The following is a 6,789-nucleotide window of genomic DNA, read 5'->3' on the forward strand; positions in this document are numbered from 1 at the left end:
AGCATATTGCCACCCCTACATCCAAATTGGAATTCATTTCATCTGCGGAATTGAAGTTTTTGCACAATTTACTTTTGATCTCCATAGAGCCACTCAGAATCAAAGCCCCTTTCACAGTAGAAGACAAGATGGTTAATATTTATACTAGAGTGAATGGGTATGTTGATCAGTTACAGATTGGTAGTTAAGAAATTTCTTGTTTAGTTAACTTCAATTCCAAGAAACCATTCTACCATGGCATTCATCAAGCAAGCAGAAGGCCTTTTGAAGGAAGCCACATTCATTGAAGCAGACGCCCTTTTGAAGGAAGTTACTTTGGAATTAGATAGAACTATTTGTACTTTATGAACAAACATAAAGAAATTGATCACCCATGGTACAAGAGGAATAATTTATCTCTAGTTTGAATAATTCAAGATATGTTTCTTGGCATAGCAATCCACTAAAATAGATGGAAATACATTGTTTTCCTGTCTCTTATTCAAATAAAAGAATTTGGATTTATGTGTGAGTTTTTAGGTAATGAAAATGCATATCCAAATCAATGATGCAAGAATCATAATAATTTATATGAAATGGGTAGGGAAAATCGAACCTAGAAGGGGCGGGGATTACCCGATGCACGTGGTTGGTGGGTGATTGTGTGTATCCACAAGGGATAGTCTCGCCTTAAAGGCCAGGACACCTTGTTGTCATCAAAAAAGGAAAAAGAAAAAAAATAAAAAATAAATAAAGGAACATGGAAGCAAATCTTTCTTGTTACTTCATTCCTTATTTCTACTCTTGGAAAATACTAAAGAAAATAATTTTCTTTCCATGGAGCTGAAACGATACGTCGGCCAGTGGTTCTAGTAAACCAAATTCATCATTTAATAGCTATTTGGCTCTGATCTCTCCCTAAGAAAAAAGGTAAGAACTTGTTGCGAATTGAAATGCATTTTTGTATATTCGTCTGCAGAATTTTTGCATAATTCAATAAAAATTGGTTGAATTTCTACTTGACAGATAGAAATCTATAGAAGGTGTATTCTCCATCTAATGTGACATACAGTGGAGGGTAGTCCACAAGAAACCAATAACCACTGATGTTATGTGGAATAATGCTATGTCATAATTCCACAGCTATGGGTGGCTTGGATTGTCATTTCCTATCTTCTTTTGCAGTGTGGAAAGGATGGAATGAGGTCTTGATTGGGAATAGAAGTGGGCCATCCTCATCAATTTACTCAGTCCTGAGTTGAGTTGGACCTAATTTAAGTGGTGATTTGTGGTGCCAAGTTGCATTGGATTATACAGAGTGCGATTTACTTAGACATGTTGGCCTAACTGTCAATCCATGGTATGTGTTCCACAGTTCAGTCATTGCTGTTTATACTTAGACCGTTGGGAGGAGATGATTGATGTTCAAGGCCGGCTTTCGACAGTTGGGGCCAACCATTTTTGAATGGTCATCCATCAGTGTAGCTCTGTATCAGGGACACAGACCTTCCAGGCGGGATGTGACTAGGTCTGCATGGTATTCTCAAGCCTTGTGTTTGTATACGTTGGCATTGTTTATGTGATCCAGACTGTTAATCCGATGGCTCCACCTTGATAGGGGATCCTGAGAAATCTTCCAGATTGGGAAGTTAGTGTTGTTGTTCAAACTCTGGCCTTTTTTAATACTGAATTATAGACCGTTGCTGTTTTTCTTTTCAATAGTCTCTTTTTCAGGTCACTAACTGAAGTCATGCGGAGAATTTATGGGAATCTTCCTCCATGTTGGGTCCTTCACATCAATGGTTCTAAGCTCACTCTCACTTTTTGCTCATTTCCCATTGGATGTGTTTGGTTTTAGAATTACAAAACAAATTGTAAGTAAAGGATATTGGAAGGGGCCGTTTGATTTTCTAATTACAGTAGTAATTCAAGGTAAATGGGTAATAATTATTTCCCTTCGTATTTCCCTTGGATTTCCTAAGTGATGTTGAGAGCCACCTTCATTTATAGCACTCATGGCACCCGGATGAGAAAAATGTTAAATTAGGGGGCCCACCATGATCTATGTGTCTTATCCACACCGTCCATCCCTTTAGCCAGCTCATTTTAGGGCATAGGACCCAGAAGTTTTGGATCAAGCTAATATTTTTGTTTCCCCTTTAACTTTGTGACCTTATGACCAGGTTGGATGACAAATAAACATCAATGTTGGCCCTAGGGAGAACAACTTTCAACTGTCGACATCTTTAGGATCATTGTTTCCTAAAGTGTGGTCCACTTGAGCTTTGGATTTGCCTCAGTTTTGGGCTCATATGTTAAAATGTTCTGTTAAAAAGGATGGATGGTGTGGGTAAGTCACACATATCATAATGAGGCCCACATATTTAAATCGGCAATAACATGGTTTTTATGACCGATTTTCAAAATGTAATTCCTGGCCAATTTCAATCAGGTGTGGTCCACTTGAGCTTATTTGCCTTATTTTTGGGCTCATGTCTTAAAATGTTCTGTTAAAAAGGATGGATGGTGTGGATAAACATATATCATAATGAGGCCCACATATTTAAATCGGCAATAACATGGTTTTTATGACCGATTTTCAAAATGTAATTCCTGGCCAATTTCAATCAGGTGGAGTAAGTCATAATTACTTATTTCTTTGTATGTACGAGGGAAGTTAAAAATCAAACAGCCCCTAATCATTACATTTTTACATTATAAAGTAATGGTAGCAAACTCATAATCGCAATCAAATGTAAATGCAAATAATGCATCATTGTAGTTAAATGCAAGTGATGTTACCTTACAATTACAAATGTAATTATCACCTATTTTCAACCATTTACCCTAACAAACACCCACTTAGGGGCTGTTTGGATGGGAGTAAATGTAGGTAAATAGCGTTTGAGGTATGTTTGGATGAGAGTAAATGCACAAAAATGAAATGAAATTGGAGTTAATGGGCTGAAGAAATGAAATTTAGGTGAAATATATTTTTGAGCTCCCTTTAAGAGTGGCATGAGTAAACAAAGGTGCCGCTACGCTCACGTCCGCAATACATGTGGCACATTGATGATGCTTTGAAACAATCCAATTGTTAGCTACATCACTAAAATCACATTAGTAGAATGATCCAAATCGTTTGAAGGTTGGTCATCTAAATGAATGATTAAAAAACATTGGCAAATTGCTTGTTTGTGATCATTGCATTTGTGGCCCACCCAGGGCTCAACATTTCCTCGTTTTTTTAGAAGCATATATTTCAATGGGCTTATTATAATCATTCTATTAAATATCAAATATGGACATTAATTTGGGATATTAAACCTGATTTAAAATATCACACATGTTTTTGTGAGTATAACGAAAAACTATAATGCATTCCAATTGGACGCTGATTACGTCCTACTCTCACTTGTGATGCAGGGATGGACGTGATGAGGTCAATCACTGTCTTCCGCGAGGGATAACTACTCTGAATCAACTGATCTTCTCCGAACTCCTCACTAATATACTTTGAATCCAGAGAGAAAATAAGAAAATAGAAATAAATTTTAGAAATTAAGAAATTGATTGATTGATGAGAAAAATGAATTATTTACTACCCTTTAAAATTTGTGACTTATTATAAATAGTAAACTTACTATTTATAAATGGTCATGATTTCCACTAGACTTCATGGTTTTTGGCCAAAAATAGTGTCCTATTTGGCTTAACCTATTTGGCTTAATCATGTTTTTCTCCTAATTTTTCTAAGTACTTTTCATGTTGGACACAACTCCTAAAGCGCAAAGGATGAATAGTAATAATCAAACTAAAAATTACTATAAATAATAAAAATGAAAATAAAATAGATTTTTGACCATCAACCCGATGGAATCTCGCAAATTTGGCGTGGGCAACCTAACATATCAAGGTTGGGTGGCTAAAGTAGCTTCTCCTACTCCAAAATCATATATGGTATGTCGAATAACTCTCCGATTTGCGAGATACGCCTATTTCAAAGTTCTAACGGTCCAGATCACTTCCGCCTCCGATTGGGTCTTCTCTGGTCCATCTTAGACATGAAAGTGTCGGCGACCCACTCTACATCAGCCTGTCTCTAGCCACTAAAGAGTAGATTTGTGTGGAGGCCCACCATGAGGTATCAGTTTATTCATGTTGTCTATCCATTTTGTTAATCATTTTAAAGTATGAGCCCACAAATGCCGTAGGTCCAACACTTAAGTGTACCACACCACGGCTGACTCTTGTATGTAATGATTTGTGCATTTAATGCAACCCAACTATTTGGTGTGGTTCACTTGAGCATTGGATTGCTTCATTTTTGGGCTCATACTTTAAAATGATACAAGAAAAATGAGGGACATCGTGGATAAACTAAGCCCGTATATATTTCTTTTCAATGTTAGGTTTGAACTAAGACTTAAGGCTCATGGATTGGAGTGACTTGCTAGTAGATGGCTAGGAAAGGATATAGAGTTATGGTCCATGCTCAACTGAGAAAAAATGTTTTTTTTTTTTTTAATAATTGTATGATTGTTAGACAGCATCTTCCTGATGGGTTTTTCCTCCTCAGAAAGAGGAGAGAACACGCTCACTCGACTGGTTGAGTGGTGCTTGACTCAAAGTCTAGTGAGCAAATTGGTTTGGGACTCCGAGGTGCTCAACCAGTCGAGGGAGGTGCTCGACCAGTCGAGGACCCTGCTTGACCAGTCGAGGTTACGCAGTTTTGATTCCGGATTTTGTGTGGACTATGGAAATTTAAGACGGTTTCACAAGAGGTGCGAAAGGGAATTGTCAAACTATAAATAGGGGTTCCTAGGGCTTTTTTAAGTAATGCAAGAGAGTTTCCTAAAGCTTTGCAAGGGTTTGCTAAAGGATTTAGGGTTATCAAAGGTGTGAGAGAGAGAGAAGAGAAAGAGAGAGAGGAAGCTTATGGAAGGGAGGTTCTGCTCGTAGAGGTGATCTATTGTGCACTCGACATCTCAACGCTTTTACGTCCTCGTGATCGGTGAGATCTCTCCTTTTTTCTTATTTTCTTATTTTTTATCCACTCCTGAATGAGTGAAGAAGGTTTGATCCGCAGTGTGTGCTTGTGATCGGTTGTAACGTTCTACTTCATAGTGGATTGTTGTTCTCGACGAGGTCTCGTGGTTTTTACCTCTTTGAGGATTTTTCATGTAAAAATCTCTTGTGTCATGTGGTTTGTGCTTTGATTTATTTCATTGCTTTATTATCCTATAATTCTGGTATTTTTTGTGAGGCTAGATCCTAAGGTTTTATGCAACGACCCCCAACAAAGTGGTATCAGAGAGTTCAAGTTGGTTGAACGGAGTGGGATCGGTTTTGAATTATAGAAGGTGGCTCATCAAGGATGATTAGTCTCAATGGTTCTAACTGGACCATATGGAAGGCTAAGATGGAGGGCTTGCTTTATTAGAAGGACTTGTATTCTCCAATTCAAGGCATATCAGCAAAGTCAAAGGATATATCAGATGATGATTGGAAGAAGTTGGACCGGAATGTTGTGGGGTTTATTAGACAGTGGCTGAAAGATTCCGTATTCCACCATATGTGTCTACAGAAACCTCAGCTGCTAGCCTATAGCTGAAACCGCAAGGGCTGTATGAGAGGAAGACAATCAGCAATAAAATTTTTCTGATAAGACGACTTGTGAATCTCAAGTTCAAATATGGTGGTTCTGTGGCTGAGCACATGAATGAAGTCAGCAATATATTGAACCAGCTCTCCACTATGAAGATGGTCCCGAATGATGAATGACAGGCTTTGCTATTGCTTAGTTCATTGCCTGATAGTTGGGAAACATTGGTGGTGTCTCTAAGTAACTTCGCGCGAAAAGGAAAGGTGTCCATGGAATAAGTAACTAGTTGTCTCTTCAATGAGGAGATAAAGAAGAAGTCTCAGGGGTCTACTCAGCAAGAGACCTTTGTGACACAAGAACGGGGGAGAGGAAAGAACAGAAAGGGCGAAAAGGCCCGAGATAAATCAAGAGGCAAGTTGAGTACTAGAAAGGATGTTGAATACTTGAATTGTGGCAAGAAAGGCCACTACAAGTATGATTGTCGTAATAAGAAGAACGACAAGAAAGGAAAAGAAAAGGAGATGAAAGATGAATCAGATTCCACTGCAGTCGCTTCAAATGATGACGTTGTAATTATTCTTTCAGTAGATCACGATGTATGTCTCACGGCTATGAGTCAAGACATCGACTAGGTGATAGACTCAGGAGCCTCGTTTCATGCAACTTCACGCATGGATTTCTTCACAAACTATAAGTCAGGTGACTTTGGGACCGTGAAGATGGAAAATTCCGGCGTATCGAAGATCGTAAGGGTCGGTAATATTTGTGTGAAAATCGATGTGGGCTGCACATTGGTTCTCAGGGATGTGAGGCACATTCCAGACTTTCACCTCAACTTAATGTCGACGGGAAGGTTGGATGATGATAGCTATGAAAGTCGTTTTGCTAGTAGGCGTTGAAAGCTTATCAAGGGTTCGTTATTGCAGCCAGAGGAAAGAAGTATTGCACCATTTACAAAGCAAGTGTCAGTGTGTGCAAGGGTGAGTTGAACACAGTGGAAGATTCAGCTATTGACATGTAGCACAAGCGTCTAGGCCTTATGAGTGAAAAGGGGCTTCAACTATTAGCGAGGAAATGACTCCTTCCAGACATGACAGGTATACCTCTCGAAACCTGTATTGATTGTTTATCAGGAAAACAATATAGAGTTTCATTTATTAAATCTGTTTCTCATGTTAATAAAGTGCGTGCATTAGATTTGATTT

This window comes from Magnolia sinica, chromosome 1, assembly GCF_029962835.1.
Source record: "Magnolia sinica isolate HGM2019 chromosome 1, MsV1, whole genome shotgun sequence".
Taxonomy (NCBI): Eukaryota; Viridiplantae; Streptophyta; class Magnoliopsida; order Magnoliales; family Magnoliaceae; genus Magnolia; species Magnolia sinica.